We start from the raw sequence: 19,972 nt of genomic DNA, 5'->3' as shown, positions 1-19,972 counted from the left end.
AAACCGACGAGCCCATCGATTACCTCACACAGTTACTGGTCTGTGCCAGAAACAGGAGCCTCCTCCATTCTCTGCATTTTGAAGTCTACAGTGATTGTGGTCAGCTAGCTACCCTGCATTCTAGACATTAGGAGTTGTCCCTCCTAAACAGCTGCACTCCGCACCCTCCTCCGCCTTCTGTCCTTCACCTTCCTCCTCCTCCCCAGGCTTCTGGTACCCACACTTCTCAATTAATAAGCTGATTTCCTATCCGGAGAGAACATGTGGTATTTGTCCATCCAGGACTGCCTTCTTGTGCTCAATATAACATCCTTCAGGGGCAACGATGCTGCCAGGAGGAAGAAACCTCAGCTTCCATTGCCCACCTTGCCTGAGCCATCCCATCCAGCCTGTCTGGACTCCAGGAAAGGCTCTGTTCACTCATAACATAGGAAGTCCATGCGATGCTACAAGCAGCTCTCTACACTGCTACTTTCATTTAAGGGTGGACGATTTCTTTGGAAGAAATTAGAAGTGCTTGGAAGTCAGAACCAGGGGCAAGCCTCACTGGCTGTTAAAACCCAGCAGTTTGCTTTCCTCCAGCTTTTCACACAGGACAGGCCACACTCGGAAGGGGACTTTGGAAATCTTTCTTCTCCTCCCCCTCCCCCCCCTCCGGCCACGGCCACTTTTATCTGTTATCCTTTATCCTGCTATTCTATTCTGCTCTCCCCTGCTTCTTAATCCCTGCCTCCAATCCTGTGTGTGATTTTGGTGGACAGGCTCCTGAGGATTTGTGAAGACGGAAGATAGTAACTTGGCTTAAACTCTAACGTATGCTCCAATTTAATTTTATTTTGGGCAAGAATGCTGAACGACTGTGGGAATACATGTACTTTGTCAGCACCGCTGCCCCGTGGCACTTGGGAAGCCAGCCTGGTTAAATAAGGGGCCTCCCCCTTTGACTCTGAAAGGTGTTCTCTCATGAGTCTTGAACTCTGCTGGATAGGAGATGTTGCAGGTTACCCTGGTCGGACAGCCCGTGGGGAGGGGATGAGAAGATGCACACAGCACCAAGGACTCAGGCACCGGGAGTCAGTGAGCAGCAGAGCGTGCTGCAAACTCGGCAGTTACAGGAAGTTAGAGCAGAGCATGCTGCAGATTCAGGAAGTTAGACCTGCCTTTGTACCCCAACCCAAGGTTCCATTGGCTGGGGTGTCTGACGGCCACACTGGCCTTTCCTTGTTGGTGTCTCTGGTCAGGTGTCTGTGAGTCAGCTTCTCGGGGAGTTGAGGCAGGCTTGGCGGCCTGGCTCAGGGAGGAAGTGCCTGCCGCGCATGCGCATGAGCATGTGCCTCTCATGTGGGCTGGCCTGGGCACTGGAGGCAGGGCCCTTGCAGCTTGGGTAGGTTGGCTGCAGTTCCTCCTACAAGGAACCATGTACTGGAGACACAGCTTCGATAATCTTGGCTTCAAAGGTGCCTTTCCTACTTGCAGCTACTGTTTTAGTTTCTCAGTTCTTTGATGAAGTAAAGGAGAGAACCTGCCATGTTGGGTGGTCATCAAAGCAAAACCAGGTCTGAGTTTTAGTGCCTCATTGTTCTTTAAGCTAATTCCTAAGAGGCAATTATATCCTACATTTTATGTAGGATGGGGGAAAAAATGGAGATTACAATCGGAGTTAATAATGAATCCGAATTGCAAAAACAGACTACATGCATGAACAGTGTATGTGACTATACATACATTAAAGCTTACTGGTGAGGTTTATAGACAAGATGGTAATCCCAGTGGGTAACTTCTCAATATTTGCTGGGACACAGGCTTATTTTGAGGCCTTCACTTTTAAGAGATGTTTTGTACAGATAATTTCACTTCCTGATTCTATTGCCCTTTGTGCACTCATTTATTTGAATTGTTGTGGGTTTCACAAGGAACCTGTTGTATTATTTGGCTTGCTGCATCAGTTTTAACAGCTTCTTCTGGGAGGAGCATTTACTGCAGGGCAAGGATTCGAGAGTGGAGGCCTTGGGTCCCCGAGTTTAGATCTAGAAACACAAGCTCATGGACACTAATGAGATCCCCTTGTGTGGAGGGGAATCACAATGGCGGGGATGAATTCTTTTTACATAAAAGCAGACTTTAAATTGGATGTATTTACAGCCTGCTAGAAAGGAAAGGAGATATTCTAGAGAAATTAAATTCCTCATGTAACAGATTGCCACCCATATGATAACCGTAGGCCAAGATGCTCCATTTCCTGAGAGAAGCCAAACCTCAGACGGAGCGGGGCAGAAGAAAGCCTCTGCTCGGACCAAGGCATCGGTGAAAGCTGAGGCACGTTGGCTTCCTTTGCTGTCATCTGCTAGCATTGTGTTCTGAGAGACGTGATGGAGAGGGAGGCAGGGAGAGAGGGAGAGATGGGGAGAGGAAAGGAGGGGGAGGGAGAGGAGGGGAGGAGGGCTTCATTTAAACTTTTTTAAGCCTTTAGTAAGTTATTAATATCCTGAACAGAAGACAGAAGTCATCTCAGCCTGTATGGGTTCAGGGTGGGTGCAGAAGGAGGTGGAGAATGTAGAGGAAAGCAGGGGGGCCTGTAGACATTTGTCAACTCTTGCAATGCCAGAGAAGACTAAATAGTCAACCCCCCAACTGAACATTCCCCACCTCTGGTTCCTGAATTCTCTGTTTAAGAAACAAAAAAGCGTGGCAAGACCAAAAGTAGTGCAGGACTTTAAAAAAATCACCTAAGGGACCCCTCTTGTATGAATTAATGATATCAGAGTATAAAATTGTTCCGTGTAATCTCACACTCCCTCTAAGAGTCTGGCAGGCCCTTCTGCTGATATTATGGTAGCATGAGATATGTTTTGTTTGTTTCCCCCCTCCATGGTGGATCCATAATCTCTTTCTGTATTCTCATATGAAATAACACTCACAGATGTAGCTTCCATCCTGAGGTCATCATGGGAATATATTGAGGCTACATTATCCACACATGTCACTTCTTATAGAATCGCTCTAACTTAACCAGGCCTTCCAGGAACACTATGGACGTTGGGCACCAGCCCAAGCCTGGCCTTGTGTTGTCTAAATTAAGTCCTTGGTACTTTAGAATTATCACAGAACTGCGGATAGTTTTCATATGGCATCCACATAGCCTATTCTTTTTGAGTGTGAGTAAGGAGATTTTGGAAATAGACTTGCATGTTTCCAGTTAGCAGAACAGTGGTCATAGAGTCTTCCCTAGGGCCTATGATCTAAGTAAACACACATTCTTGGTACTGATAACGGTCCAAGGTATGAGTTTCATCTTGGGAAGGGGCCTTAAATTCAACCAGAAACTGGGGGTTACTTACATCGTATTCATGCAACTATCACATCAGTGGGTGTGTCTTTTCAGACAAGGTCTTATTGACCGAAGGTCACAGGGTTCTCAGCACTTTCTAGCTCCAGGAAAGCTAGCCAGTAGGGATGAAGATTGCAGGTTAGCACCTGCTCGGTGTCTCTGTGTCCTATCACTCAAGAATGTGTCTTAAGCAGTAAGGACTTAAGCACTTAACCAAGTGCTTGAGGGAAACCAATAACATTGGCAATAGATTAATGTTTGGTGTCTGTGAAGCATACTGTCCAACAATTCCAAAAGGGAAGTGTTTATGAGTATGTTTTTCTCCACCGGTCTGGTCCCACCGCTGAGCCAGCCCCAATTAACACACTGAGACGCTGTATTTGATATAAAGCTGTTGGCCAATTACTAGTTTCTTATTGTCTAGCTCTGTCTTAAAATTTCCACGTGGCCTCATCTTACCAGAGAGAGGGGCCGGCATTCTGCTCTGTCCGTCCTCCATCTTGGATCTGTTCCCTCCTACTTCCTCTCTCCTCCTCGTCTCCTAGTCCCGCCTATCTTGCTTTCCTATTGGACAACAGTGCTTCATTCATTAAACAGTATGAGAAACGTTTACAGAATGACATCTCCCATCAGGGAAGTGTATTCCTGGCAGTGGCCTTTCTACTTCCTGTCCTATGACATCTAGCAGGGACACGGTTGCCTCATTACAGGGTATCTCCATTTAAACATTTTATTTATGTATGTGTTTTAGGAGGCTTCTACAGAAGGAGGCAGGTTTCCATGGATCTTTTCTGAAGGGCTTGTTGTTAGTTACCCCTCTCCATGCTCCATGCTCTAGCGCATATCCGGCTGCTCTGTCTCCCACCCTATCCAACCCCTTCCATCCTGATGCTCCCACTTACCCCATGTTCTGTCTTCTCTCGCTCAGAACCGCTCCCTTCCATGGCCCACCACTATTTCACTGACCTCTGAGGGCATTCCAAATGGAACATCTAAAGAACCAAAGCTACCATCCATAAATGAGAGAAAACAGGCAGTGTTTGCCTTTCTGGGTCTGGGTTAGCTCACCAAGAATGACTGTTTCCGGATTCATCCGTTTATCTGTGAATTTCATCATTTTATTTATTTATTTTTACAGCTGAGTAAGATTCCTTTGTGTAAATGTACTGCATTTTCATTATCCACTCATTAGCCGTTGGGCATCTAGGCTGTTTCTACTCCCTGACTATTGTGAATAGAGCAGCAGTGGATATGGATGAGCCAGTGTCTCTTAGTAGGAAACGGAGCCCTTTGAGTATATATGCCTGAGAGTGTCTCAGCTGGGTCGTGAGGTGGGTCTGCTCTGTAGTTCTGAGTATGTATGTGTAGACTGTCACAGTTGTGTCGTGAGGTAGTTAAGTTTCTGTAGTTCTGAATATGTATGTGTAGACTGTCACAGTTGTGTCGTGAGGTAGTTTAGTTTCTGTAGTTATGAGTATATATGTCTGTGAGTGGCACAGATGGGTCATTAGGTAGTTCTGTTTCTGGAGTTTTCAGGCTCGTTCACACTGAGTCAGCCTTCATGGGGCCTTTTCTCTTGGTGAAGGGCGGTGGCACAAGGCACTTGGATAAGTCAAACATTGTGAAGGCATATGGAAAGAACTCACACATGGGCACCGTGGATGCATTGCTTTTGAATGGATTTCCAATAATGAATGATAAATGGGGGAAATGCATCTCTGGAGGACAGGAAAGAAGAGTTCATGATGAAGACCATGGATAAAATTATACCCCAGTGTCAACTGGAGCGTTGCTTCAGGAGTATGGTCCAGTCTCCTCCCAGTCCCCATACTGCTCTTCCTAAGGATGGCTTGGAAGGACTGATCATCTGTAGTCCCTCAGCCTTGGACACATATAACATGCTTGGACAGCTGTGGATATCACACGACCATGCCCTTAACAGCAGAGATTAAGACTGAATTATGTCTTGACTTGATACTACAATCATCACCCTTAGTCTGATTCTTTCCATACAACTGTTTACCCCGAGATTTGGTCCATTCCAAATTGTGGGGTTTATGGTGGATACAATAATACAAATTGAATTATCTTTTAGAGTTCCCAGTTGCTGTTGGGGAAAAGCATCACTGTTTCAAATGATGCCTTTTCAGGCTGTGCCAAGACAAAATAGGAATTCTGTTTCCTCATTGCCGTGGTTAAACATCAGGTAGAACCCTGGGTCGTCACAAGATGGTCCTTTTGGATACGTATCAGGCAAACCTAAAGTTTTAAGGCCATCACTTCCAAAGAAGACAACACCACTCAATTTGCCTACTTCTTTTGACCAGGCACCTCACCGTCTCAGTCTAAGTTCATCTTCTTAGAATCACAAAGAGACATCTTAATCCTCTGGCCTCATCTCCTTTAGCATCTATTTCTACCTTAGCTCTTATTCCCTTGTTTTCTCTTGGTGTGAGAAGATATTTGGTTGGCTATCTTGGACATCTGCTATCATCTTTCTTTTACTTCTTGTATTGTTGCTCTCCTCTAACTCCAGGTAATGGGGAATAGTAATTTCTTCTATATTCTCCCCTCATGAACCCAGAAAGTTGAATCTTCCCAAGTCTTCATTCCTACCATGCACATTTTCCTTTTTATAAACTGCCTGCTGTTGAGCTTGAAAACCAGTTTGGCTTGATTTCCCTGTCCTCTGTCTTGTATCTTACTCAGCATAAGATGTTCTTATCATTCCCAAAGGTTTTCAGTTTAAACAATTTGTGGGAAAGCAGAGAAGAATTATAATGCCAGTCCAAATGTTCAGAATTCAAGTATGGTAAGAGTAGACTTGACCATGTCTGAATAAGTTTGTCACTTCAGCATGGTCCTAACTAGTGGTTCCATTAACAGAAACGGATAATAGTAAGTGTTCTGTAGTATCAATGATTCTTGAGGATTTGCTGGAGGAAGAGATTCAGTCATTCTTAAGTTAAAGCCCCTCTCCTTCTGTACCCATGTAATAATTTCATTCACCACCCAAGCTCCAACAGTATTCCCAGAGATCCTGAAATGGAACAACCCCTAATCCTGTGGCAGGCCACCATGATATTCACCATTCATTAATTAGTAATTTCAACTAAAGCCTTCCAAGCCAGTCTCTGGGAGAGGGATACATAGGCCATTGCAGGAGAAGCATGGGTCATACCCCAGAAACAAAGCTGATGGTCATACTGGGATGCAATGGTCTTCTCAGTCTTATACACTGATAATGTCCACAAATTCAGGGTACTCGTTAATTATCAGTGTTCTTTTTTACTAGGCTCCGTGAAATTTCTGTACAATGTTCATTTGAATGTCCTTAATTACACAATGTTTTAAATGTCAAAGAAAACAAGGGCTGTGTAGTAACTGGGGAAAGAGACCCAAGTATGTAATTGCACAAAATTCCAAACAGTGTTGGCAGGAACAGGATGGGAGTCAGTAGGTATACTGTTATCAAGCCAGGGGAAGTCTCAGGTTCACCAACCCAACAGGATTCTTGCTGTAGACAGTCCAGGGTGACCAGAAATCACCTGGGTGAATAGGGAAGCAAAGGAACCTTACTAGATATGGGGGTGATGGGGTATGGAAAATGGGGAGAGAGTTGGAAAAAATAACCTAGCAGGATTCTCAGGAAGCATGGGAAACACACAGACATTAGAGTCTGATCAACCAGAGGGTCTGGTGTCCAGTTATATCCATTTCTTGTCTTCCAGACATGTTGACATAGTTTTCTTAAGTTACAAATTGTCAAATTACATTATTGGGGAAATTTAAGAGTTGCATATGGAAATATTCATGACCCTGAAAAAGCCATGCAAATACCACTTAGATCATCCTTGTATTTCATATCTCTCCGCCATTTATAGTATTAGGTTAGTCCTCAGCTGACCTCATGACAGAGTCTACTACTGCTCAACTCGCTGTCTCTGTAGAGTTTCTGGGTGATATCTTGCCAAAAACAAAAACAAAAGAACACAACATTTTCTTTCTACAGACAGCAGTGTAGATCCATAATATATAACACATATGATGCTTACACATATATATTTAATTACATCTATTTCATTACAGCGTTTATCTGAGTAAAAGAGACTCTTATGTCCGTGCTTTGCACTCTGTGCCAGCCAGATGTGTAGCATCTCAGAATCTCTGCACAGCGTGTCTAGCTGTATGGATATGCATACATGACAGCACACGGGGTCACTGTTACCAGCTTTCTTTCACACAGCACGGTTAGCTGTGTGAATACGCACACATAACGGATAGCATCATGGAGTCCCTGTTGCAAGATGTTGTTCCTGTTGAGGAGTCAGCCAAGCTCTTGCTTAATCTCTCCAGTCTGAGCAGAACCCTTGCTCCCCGTCAGTGAAAAGCGTCTCTCTGCTGCAGTGAACCACAACCTCAACAGGTTGAAGACCTCACTTTTTGGTGCCGGAAGGCAAGCTTTCAAAATTGAATTTTATGCCCTTAGGAAATATTGACTTCAAACGTACTCCTTTATAAACCACTGGAGAAAGACCCGGAATGATCTGTAGTTAAATATATGCCGTTTAGTGATAAACAAACTCCAAGGACGCCAAGGAAGGGTCCGCAGAGTTATGGAGGTATATGTTTTTTTCACAGTTATATTTTTGAGACATTCCCATGATCCGCATTACAGCTGGCAGTCCGTTGCCCAGCTGCCCTCAAACTCTCTTTCACTGGTCTTACTTATATTTTTTCTCTATGCATTCTCTCTCCCCCCTTCTTCAAAAGGCTGACGGGTTTCTCCTCCGAGGCCCTTTGCAGCAGACAGGGATGGCAGTGATGGGCTTTCGCCGCCAGTCCCCGCCACTCCCCGCTGCCCTTCAGCAATACTGGTGGGGGTACGAGTCACTCTCCTGGTTTGAGGTTGACCAGACTCTGCACAGCTTATACATCTTCACCGCAGTGTGTAGCATAATCCATCCCCACAGTGTTCTAAAGAATCTGGCCAAGGCTGAGGCTCTCCCTTCAGATTTCAGCTTCTCTTGGCTTCCTCCTTTCCTGGTTTCCTCTGGTCTCCGTAGAGCCTCTCTTTAACAAATCGCTCCCACAAATGCTCTTCTGGGTCTGAGGCAGAAGAACTGAAGACCCAAGACGATGGTGGAGCTCCACAAAATACCTCACCTGGTGCCTTCCATCAATCACTTTAAGACTTTTTATTTCCCCTTTGGTAATCTGGGGCAGATGTGTGTGAATAGGGGATCTCAAAAATTAACTGGAGTGGGTGCTTACCTTGCAAACTGAGTGACTTGGGCTCATATCTCCAGAAGCTGTGCAAAGCCAAGCAGAGTAGGACAGGAGTCTGTCTGCAGCCCCCTATGGCCAGATAAGAGGACAGACAGGAAACCCTGCAGGTTCCCAGGCTAGGCATGCAGTGGTGAACAGACGACACTGTTCTCAAACAGGGCGAAAGACATGTGGATACACACATGTGCACACACACGCACACACACACACTCTTAAGATGTGAGCTTTAGATCAGAGTTATCCAGCGATAGGGCTCAGATTTCTGCTTTTCGTGATCGTTTTGTGTTTTAAGGATAAACTAGATGAAGCCCAGAGCCTCTTGACCTACCAGAGTCACAGAGCTAGCCACAGGCAGAAACCACAGTTGAAAGCTTCGTCTCTCTGGCTTTGATGTTTTATCCCTTTCAGACTTGGGGTTTAAAAGTGTCTATTTTTAAAACTATCAAAATGGCATCCCAATGTCAAAGTTCATGACTCACTAAACTCTTTGGGGCGTATCTCTTTAAAAGATAAAATAGGAAACTTAATTTCTCTCCGTGATTTAAAATTGTTTCTAAGTGTCTGAGTTACTAATAGTGAATGGTATACAGAGAGATCTTTGCCTAATTTTTGACAATTTGCAGATTTTGTAGAAACCAAATTGTTGAGGGGAAATTAGCAGGTCAGGGTGCTGACAGTGAGCTTCTGGGGCAGACAGCGGACAGCCCTTTCTTGTCTGTTCTCCTGAGGAGTTTGTTTCCAGGGCAGGCAAGGGGCAGCCCTGTCTGTTCTCCTGAGGAGTTTGTTACCAGGGCAGGCAATGGGCAGCTCTTTTTTGTCTGTTCTCCTGGGGTAGCAATGCTTTGTCCTGTGCCCACCAAGTCACTATGTAGAAAACGACTTTCTCTGTGTGGACCGGTGTCCTTTTAACACTTGTTCTGATCCCCGAAGGAGCTATCCATGTATTCCACAGCCAGATCTTGAGAGACTATTAGGGGTGATACTCCTATTAACCTCTTTATGTGGGTCTGGTTTGAATGAGTCATGGTGGATACAGGTACCAAAAGATCAAGAACTGATAAGAACTGGATGAAGCTCTCTGTGTCCCCCCCTGCCCCGTTTGTGTTTGTGTGTGTGTGTGTGTGTGTTTGTTTGTGTGTGTGTGTGTGTTTGTGTGTGTGTGTGTGTGTTTGTGTGTGTGTGTGTTTGTGTGTGTGTGTGTTTGTGTGTGTGTGTGTGTGTGTGTGTGTGTGTGTGTGGCTGATGGCTGTGAGCTGTCACATCTCTCTGGACACTGCGTAGAACTTCTCCATGCACAGTACTTCCCTCCACCCCCTTTCCTTGCCACTTCTTACTCATCTTTTCAGAGTGATGCTTAGATGTCACCTTCTCCAGAAATCCTTTCTGATCCCCACAGAAAGGAGAGAGCTCCCTTATAGAAAATTTGCACTGCTGTGGGAAATCACCCAGAAAAAGTGCTTAGTCTATCGCAAGAAGACATTTGCCTATGAATCCTTCTGGGATTAAAGCTGCTGAGGTCAGCGGTTCTGTTATCTCTCTCTGTCACCACTGCCTGGCATCAGGCAAAGCAGAGGGCTAACCCTCAATACACTTACTCTGAGCTGGGCAAACCGTGAGTCAGAAAAGAATGTGGTGTGAGTGTGTGTGTGTGTGTGTGTGTGTGTGTGTGTGTGTGTGTGTGAGACTTTTCCCCCCTGTGAGTTGTTTCAAAGCCATTTAAGCAGCTTGGGCAGAATGATACTGACAAATTAGAGACGCAGCGGAGACAATCGATCAGATATTTGGGACAAGATAATCTATAAGTGAGAAAAGAAGGTTATGGTTGGAGGTTTGAATATTGGTAGCCAGATACCACCCGAGAGATGATGTGGTTAGATATGGTTTTAAAAGTAAAACTGATGGATATTAAAGGTTTGGAAAACGAAGTCTTTGAACTTGAGCAGAGATGTCTTTTCAAAATAAACAGCCACTAATGAGGAAGTGGTGTGTGGGATGCGGAAGACGCCTTGTCTCCCTGCTTGTCTTCTAGCTAGAGAGAGAAAATGAATAGAGAAGGAAGCGAGTCAATGAGAGGCCGGGCAGTGAGGGCGCACGCTTTAATCCCAGCACTCGGGAGGCAGAGGCAGGCGGAGCTCTGAGCATGAGGCCAGCCTGGTCTACAGAGAGAGTTCCAGGACAGCCAGGGCTGCATAAACAAATGAATGGACAAACCAAACAACACACACACACACACACTCACACACACACACACAGACACACACACACACACACTCACACACACACACAGACACACACTCACACACACACACACAGACACACACACACACAGACACACACACACACAGACACACACACACACACTCACACACACACACACAGACACACACACACACACTCACACACACACACACAGACACTCACACACACACACTCACACTCACACACACACACAGACACACACTCACACACACACACAGAGACACACTCACACACACACAGACACACACACACACTCACACACACACACTCACACACACACACACACTCACACACACACACACACTCACACACACACACACGCACACACAGACAGGTGGAAGTACAATGGACAAGGCCGTGGGATGCTGCAGAGTCTCACAAGATCTCAGGGGACATGGGGACATTTCCCACCATTTGTCCCCACGCTTTCTCTCTCCTGTGATTTTCAAATCGGCACACAGTGTCCCCTGAGGCAGAGGAGAAGATGGAAAGATTGATTTCTGGGACTAACAACTGCTGAAAATGGCCCAAGGCTGCTGGACTGCTTGTTGTAAGGCGGTCCAGGTCTGACAGCCAGAGGTGAGGGCTGAGGATGGCTGGTGAGGCACCCCGGCTGGTCCTCATCCCCACCCCGGCTGGTCCTTGTCCCCTCTGAAGATGCATACTCTGCACACACCCTTGAAAAGAACCCAGAGCAAATGGCACATGGCATCTCTCCTCCCAAAGGCGCGTGTATGCTAGGGGCCCATGCAGAACTGTCTCCCAGTGATGGATGGTGGCACATCTTTGTCTCCGGATCTTAGGTATCAATGGGATCAATGGGAGAAGCACTTCCTAATCTTTGGATTGTATGAGAGGTGATCTTTATCAGAGAGACTCAAGGAGAAAAGCAGCTCCTAGCCCGGACCTTTGTCTAAGCGCCTACTGTGGAGAGAGAAGCTATATCCAAGACCATGTAGGACCATATACCACAAATAGTGGGACCATCTGGGACCCTTCTTGGTGTTTGACAGACCATTCAATTACCAAACCCGTTCTATCCTAGTGTTGGAGAGATACAGCACAGTAAAAAAAATAATAATAAAAATAAAATAGCACTGAAGAAAAACCAGAGAGATCACTCGATGGTTAAGAACACTGTGCTTTTCCAGAGGACCCAGGATCAATTCCCACCACCCACATGGCAGCTTGCAACCATCTGTGACTTCAGTCCCGGGGAATCGGAACTCTCTTCCGGTTTCCATGGATGCTACATGCATGTTGTACACAGACATACATGCAGGCAAAACACACATACATATAAAATGAAAACAAAAAACATACAAAACCCCTAAGAGCTCTGAAGAGGCATGCATAGTTGACAGGTAGCAATAAAAAGGAAAACGGGGAGCTGAAGCTAATAACGACTTTCTAATACAGCACTTGTCTGCAAACGGCTTGCCATGCATGCTAAGCAGGTGATTCCTTTTCTCTGTGTATCCAAACAGAAAGCAAGCCTTCCAGAAATACTGTACAAGGAATATGTGCTTTGACTTCTAGAGTGTCTCTTGACTGTTATACAGTGTACTGCTTGCCCCAAAGGAAAATGGAGAGGCAGTTTTATAAAGCATGTGACATTGTCAGAGCCCAGGGGTGGTGGGCATGGTCCCAAGTTGTAACAGTTTCCGAAGTCTATGTTTTCACCATGGGTGGTTTCAAGCCAACGACATGAAGATAGCCAGATCTAAAATCTTCTGAAACTTTAACAAGCTGGCATGTGGCGACCTTAATAAGGCATGAGGTAGCTTGTGCTAAAGGTTTGCTTTTAGAAGCCTCTTCCCCAAAGTCTTTTAAAGCAATGTTTGCTTTATCAACCGACCTTGGCAACTCACAGCTAGACATACCTGAAGTCAGGGTGCTGCCCAAGTGACAGTCTCTGTCCAGCAATGTGATTTGATTTCTTTGGTAAATAGTTGGTTTATACTATGGGCATTAATAACTTGACTCTCTTTCCTCTTTAGATAAAAATGTGAGGTATACGCTCAGCCCATTTCCCTTCTATGGGGTGGTGTGTTGGTGAATAGTGCATTGCTGAGCAATCTGTGGAATCTATGAACCATAATTCAGGTTAAGGTGTGTGTGGAAGGCTTTTGACCTGGTTGTGTGTGTGTGTGTGTGTGTGTGTGTGTGAAGCTCCTCTGTGTGCCTCAGGAGACAGCCTGGAGCATGCGCATGTGTGGGTGTGTTGGCATGTCTGTGTGTATGTGTATGTGCGTGTGTGTGAGTGTGTATATATGTGTGTGTGTGCATGCATGTGCATGCGTGTGCATGTGTGTGCATGTGTGTGTGTGTGTGTGAAGCTCCTCTGCGTGCCTCAGGAGACAGCCTGGAGTACGTGCATGTGTGGGTACGTTGGTGTGTGGGTACGTTGGCGTGTGTGTGCGTGCGTGCGTGTGTGTGTGTGTGTGTGAGAAGCTCCTCTGTGTGCCTCAGGAGACAGCCTGGAGTATGTGCATGTGTGGGTACGTTGATGTGTGGGTACGTTGGCGTGTGTGTGCGTGCGTGTGTGTGTGTGTGCATGTGTGTGTGTGTGCATGTGTGTGTGTGTGCATGTGTGTGTGTGTGTGAGAAGCTCCTCTGTGTGCCTCAGGAGACAGCCTGGAGTATGTGCATGTGTGGGTACGTTGGTGTGTGGGTACGTTGGCGTGTGTGTGTGTGCGTGCGTGCGTGCGTGCGTGTGTGTGTGTGTGTGTGTGTGTGTGTGTGTGTGTGTGTGTGTGAGAAGCTCCTCTGTGTGCCTCAGGACACACCCTGGGATTCTCTTGAGGAACCCTGACCACAGAAGCACATGATGTCTTGTGCTGAGATCTAGAGTCCTCTACCAACCATTCTTGGCATAAACATTGCTGGGCAGAATGAAGGTGGATCCTGAGGCTGGGCACTGCAGTTTGGTGAAGGTCACCAGGAATAAGATGTCCTCCTTCCTAACTACACAGCTCGTGTGGGAGGCCTTCGTCTCCTCCGACTTCCAGGAAATGTCTTTGTACACTTCTGTGCTCACGGTGTGGAGTGCAGGGTAGTGGACTGATGAGGTCCTCACCATGTCCTTGGTTAAAAGTAAGTTGCCCCTGGTCTCACTCCAGGCAGAGGCGCCTTTCCTGGCCCTTGGACTCAAGCAGTTACCAAGTGCCTCCTTCCCTCTCCCCTGAGTAACATTGACTGGGAGGCTTCAATTATTTACTTATCAGATTTATAAAATGTTCATCTTGCCAAGGTCTCTGGGCACACAGACAAGAATTGAAAATATTAACAAGTAATAATACTAATAAAGTGTGCCCAACATAGACACACATTTAGGATGTTCTGCATCAACTCTTTTGGAAGCCCAATGATATTGATCTGGAATTGCCATTACAACTTGTATTTTTTTTTTTTTTTCCTTTTCTGACTCACTCACTTCTGAGGGGACTTGACCTTCTGTGTGAAGCAAATGCGTTGACAGGCAGTGAGATGGCACACGTAGATTGCCATTAAGGTCGAGGTGGAATTAAAGACAGTCCGTGTATTGTAGAGGTCGGATGCTACCCACCATTCGGCTCTGTCTTGAAGGGGTTTTGTATCGTCTGTTCTGGATTTTGTCTAGGTTCACTGGAACAAACGAGCTTTATTGGAGTTCTCAGATTCTGTTCAAGGGGCAGGGTTCCAGGGAGGGTATGCTGTGGTCTATGCACCTTCACACCGCTGCTATGGGAGGGTGGGTGTGCTGCAGGCTTGGTTAGGTGTCGTGAGATTGCCTCTCCTCACTCCGTCTTCTCGCATTTGTGAGGTAGGAAGCAGGATGCTTCGTTATGTTGGAAAGCGTGTGCACATTTGGACAATTTACTCAATTGTGTTGGATCCGAGCTGTAGCCGCGACAGTGGACTTCCCCTCTGAAGCAACCTCCTTCTGTGCTAGCTTCTGCCACTGACAAAAGACAATCCTGAGTGCCAAGGGGAAGCCAGGTTTCTCCTGACCACAGGCAGCTCTGCCTAAACAGCACAGTGCTGGAGTGAAGTCTCCTGGCGACTGGGGGTTAGGAAATCAATCAGGCATCGCGGATGGACTCAGGCATCATAGATGGAACTCCGTGCTCATGTGACTTGGGGATTAGGAAATCTGGCATCATAGACAGAACTCTGTGATCATGTGACTAGGGGTTAGGACATCAGGAATCATAGATAGAACTCCATGTTCATGTGACTTGGGGTTAGGAAATCTGGCATCATAGAACTCTGTGATCATGTGCTGAGGGTTAGGAAATCAGGCATCATAGATAGAACTCTGCTCATTTTTTTTAACTTTAAAAATCTAGTTATGATTATCGTGCTTGCCATTGTGCAACCCCTGGGCTCGATTTCTTGTCAGAGTGCCAACGGTATAGGAGATGAGAAGTGACTAGTGTTTGTCTGTGACAATTGTCGTCAAGTTTACCCTTCAGACTAAGTCTGTCCCACTGATTGTGTGTGTGTGTGTCTTATGAATAAAGCTTTATTGGAAATCAACCACACACTCATAATGGATTACCCCTGGTAGTTTTCAGATAGGAGAGTGGGTATAGACAGAGCCCTACCTCATGGCTGGCAAAACCAAACTATTCATTCTTTGGTCCTTTACAGAAAAAAAAACCAACAATTTGGTGATGTTGCATTAAAAAACAAACAAGCAAAATATCTAATGTCACAGACCCTTGAGTGTTCCAGAGGAGATGGCAGAGGCAGTGTTGACTGCTCGTGTCTCTTCCTCTTTGAGGCGAGTCAGTGTGTAGAAGACCTCGGGTGCTCAGGCAGGGGGAGGAAACAGGCGGGCCTGGGTTCACGGACTGCAGCTCTCTGTTGCAACTTTGCCCTGGGTGTCTGTGAGGCCACTTACACCTTTTCATACTAAAATCTGAACCACGTGGAGAGGAAAGATAACTTCCCAGTTGCCATTGGCGTTTGGGGTGGGGCAGCAGTCCTTGGGAACCTGTCAACTCTGTTCAAGAGATGGTATGTAGATGGGATGGTGATAAATAGAAACTCACAAGATCACCACTGGGTTTTTTCTCTTATTTTGTGGGACAAAAGCTATGAGATTTTTGGCTCAACAGAGTTAGTGGTAATTTCGAGACTCTGGCAGACTGTGTGATATGTTCTTTGGAAAGCAAATAACAAACAAAAGTGTGGTTTTAATGTTGAATCCTTCTGTAATTTTACATTTGTGTCTTTTTTGCCAGTATTATTTTTAATAAAATACTTGTTGTGGCTTTGTATTTGATAAAGGCTTCCTGGCATCACAGTGTGTTGATGGAAAGGCAGAGTCTCTGCACAGGGCATGGTTTTCATCTGCTTTTCCCTATGTGCTTCAACAAAGTTCAGCCTTGACTTAGCTTCCAGGATTCAGCGTCACACGTGCAGAGAGAACTTGGGGGCAGGGAGAAAAGTGGGCACCATCTTCAAGCATCAAGCCTCTTTAGAAAGGACAATCTCTGCTTTTGAAATGTATTTGTTTGTTTTATTGCTGTTTATTTGCTGTACAAAATGTCAGGCTTCCCAAGGATAACCCCTTTCAGGGTACCGTGCACTTTGGTCATATTCCTCTGCTTCCTGCTACTCTACTTCCTCCTCCAGGCCTTACTTCTGATCTCCTGTAACAAACACATGTGTGCAAGTATGTGTGTGTGTGTGTGTACATGCATATGCATGTGTTCATGCATGCATCTGTGCATGTGTGTGAGCACATTGCATACATGTATATGTGTGTGCATGTGTGCCTGTGTGCATGTGTGCCTGTGTGCATGTATGTGTGTGTGCATGTGTATGCATGTGTGCCTGTGTGCATGTATGTTTGTGTGCATACATGTATATGTGTGTGTATGTTGTGCGTGTGTGCCTGTGTACATGTATGTGTGTGTGTGCGCATGAATGCGCGCATACATGCATGAGTGCGTGTGTGCGTGTGTGTGTTATATCTGTACTACAGTTAACCCCTGCAAGTGGGGGAAAACATGATGTGATATTTGTCTTTCTGAGTCGGGATAACTCTGTATAACATGACCTCCAGTATCCTAATTTTATTCTTTATGATTCTTTGTGACTAGATAGGACCCCACTGTGTGGGCAAACCCATCTTCTTTACTTAATCTTCTCTTGACGGACACCTGTAGCTGATTCCACAGCTTGCTTATTACAATTAGTATGACAGTAAAAATCTGGAAAGTTCCTGCTTTTGTGGGTGTCTTTGGAGATGGCGAAGACCTTTGAGAGAACACTAGTTATATCACTCCTAAGATTTGTCCCTAATCAGAGCAGGGCATGTCTTCATGTTCATTTTGTTGATGCTTCTAAAGGTGTGGGTTCTACTAGCATTACCCCACCATATCTCTCTGAGCATAAAAAAAAAAGAAGTAAAATACAAATTTCTAGATTAGCAAAATATACATTTAAGCAATTTAAGTAAAAAATTATTTCTTGCATATCTTAAATTTAACAAAGCATTAAAAGAATTGTGTTTAACTAAATATACGCACCGCACCTTGTTGGAAACAAAAGCTTTTGGGAGAACAACGACTAGATGAAACATCTCAGATACAATCGTACACTGAGAGGACAATGTGGGCGCATAACAGATGGCGCTTATGGTCTATAGTTTCGCACAGCCTTCATTGGAATTTAGTAACTACAAGCAGCCGTCAAGGGCGAGAGACTGAGCGAGGAGCTAGGTAAACCCTCACTGTGACATTTCTCTCCTGCTAACCGGGGGATTCCTTATCTGGTAAAGTCATTTGCAGCAGGGCTGTTGGTAATGACTCTTTAATGGAGGGCTTTTGGGATAATACCTTGGAGGGTGTTTTAAAACCAAATAGTTGAATTGGAGAGAAGTGTTTAAAAGGCTTATAAGATGACCTCCCAGAAAAGAAAAAAAAAAAAAAAATAGTCCGTGGGAGGGAGGAGAAGAGTCTGGGACTTAAGCTTCACCAAATGACAATGTCAGGTCGTTTGTCTCAGTAACTTCCATGCGGTTCATCTTCGATTCAGTGGGGATTGCTGCTTAAGCCTAGGGCGTGGGCCGCGCAGGCTCTCAGTCTTGTTGGAAGCTCTACTTGGGAAATTTCTGTTATAAACACAGCTAGGATTTAGATTTCTTATAAAGCCATTTATAAAGAAAGGAAGAAAAAGCCGAGAAAGGGCAAAGCAAGAGCTGTTCATGGCGCCTTCAGGAGCAGGCAGAGGCAAGCAGAGCCTGAGGACACATTGCTGGTTCTGCTAAGGCTCCCCCTCTGTACTGGTGGTCCCAGCACCGCCACTAACCGCTCTTCGTTTCCACCTGCATGGATCCTTTGGGATGGAAAACCTAAGGGCCATCCCATGTTGGAAAATGATGCTCTGGGCGGCATAACTTTTCCCTTCTCAGATGTGGTAAACTGTGGAGGGGGCACACTCTCATGCTGGTCCTGTCCCTGAGTGACACATTTTCAAAGGCCTTGATGTCTGTTTCCCTCAACACTGCTAAAGAATCGGACTCTGGAGTTGGAACAGTTCATACCGAAGTCATGTATGAACTGCCTGCCAGCCTACTCTTGTCTTCCTGGGGATGAGAAGGCTGAGCACTGCCCTGTTCCAATGGTCATACTTTAAAATGTGCAGTGTGGTGCGTTGACTAGCTTGTTGAAGCCCTACGGTGGGATGTCATGCCCAGTGGCAGTAGGACCATGATATAACCCTGGTGTATGAGCAAGCTTGTTGGAACCCATCCCCTACGGTGGGATGCCATGCTCAGCCTTAACGTATGGGAGAGGGGCTTGGCCCTGCCCCATCCTATTGTGCCGTGGTTGGAATGTATAGTGAAATTTGAAAGAATAAATAAATTATTCAAAAAGAAAAAAGAGTGTAGTGTGTAAACCTAAGTCCTGGCGGGCAGGCTGTGAGCTTGACATCCTTAAGTGTGAGAGAGTAAAGGAGGCAACTGAAGCTTGTCCTGGCTGCTGGCAGAGGATGGGAAATACATAGCTTTCTCTGACTCTAACAACTCTCCTTAACACGCCTCCTCACAGGTATAGACTCCTAAGCCATCACACGAAGGAGACTTTTGATGGCATTTAATTGATGTTTATTTAAGACTGGGGCATTTTGAATGACTAGGGACTGACTTCCTCTCCTTATAGTGTTCTTCAATGTGATGTGTTTGGTTGAGGTGGTCACATTATTTACTCACTTGGCCCTGAAGAAATCCTGGCCTTCCCACCATATGTTGATTCTTTACGATCATCTGTATACATCTACACATATATCTGTGTGAGGCACTGAGTTTGAGGCACTGACTTTGGTTATCTCCCAGGGAAATATACTGTAGTGGGGAAACACAGACTCAGTAAACACTTTAGATATAGTTGGCAAATTCTCTCAGAGATGGACATTCAGAGGGCTTTGGAGCTGGTAGTATGAGAGGTAGAGGGAGGGAGGAAGAAGGGGAAAAAAGAGGGGAAGAGTCTGACTAGGGAATTCACGTGGCAAGTCATGACAATATGAGGATGTGCCGTCTGCACGTCAGTGGACAGAAATATATCATCGCCAAAGGAAGTGGTATGTTCCTATGGGAAGGCTCAGGCTGAGGCAGTCAGAACTGGGTTCAGACCTTTGTCCTGGCCAGTAGCTATATGAAACCCATGACATTAGTCCTTTCTTTTGCAGGGTTTCAGCCACAAGATGTATTTCTTCTACACAGGGTTGCAGGATTAGCGTGTGAGAATGCATGTGACGTATTTAGAGTTTGATGATTACACTTTAAAGATGTGTGCATATTTGGTTTTCTAATGAAGGAGAGAGCAAAAGAGTAAGAGACAGAGAGATTGTGTGTGTGTGTGTGTGTGTGTGTGTGTGTGTGTGTGTGTGTGTGTTCTGAGGTGTACATATTCTGTGTACACTTGGAAACATTCATTGTACATTCCACACTCAACAGATCTTCATTGAGTGGTATTCATATGCAAGCTTCCAGCGAAGGGTTCTGTTACTTTCCATGTCCTCAAGGGACAAGGGCAGAGCACATCTAATAACTTAATGTTCATCAACCAATTGATGTCCACATGCGATAAAGAGTCTATC

At 45.5% G+C, this 19,972-nt stretch overlaps 1 protein-coding gene across 1 annotated transcript in view; it reads left to right on the top strand.

The window, feature by feature from the left end:
* The window catches only part of Ntrk2 (neurotrophic receptor tyrosine kinase 2), a 320,583-nt gene that overhangs the window by 84,460 nt on the left and 216,151 nt on the right, over window positions 1–19,972 (top strand). The window lies entirely within an intron of this gene.

The sequence above is a fragment of the Phodopus roborovskii genome, unplaced genomic scaffold (genome assembly GCF_943737965.1).
Source record: "Phodopus roborovskii unplaced genomic scaffold, PHOROB, whole genome shotgun sequence".
Lineage (NCBI taxonomy): Eukaryota > Metazoa > Chordata > Mammalia > Rodentia > Cricetidae > Phodopus > Phodopus roborovskii.
The sequence above is the reverse complement of the archived record's forward strand: the minus strand, read 5'-3'. Positions and strand labels throughout refer to the sequence as shown.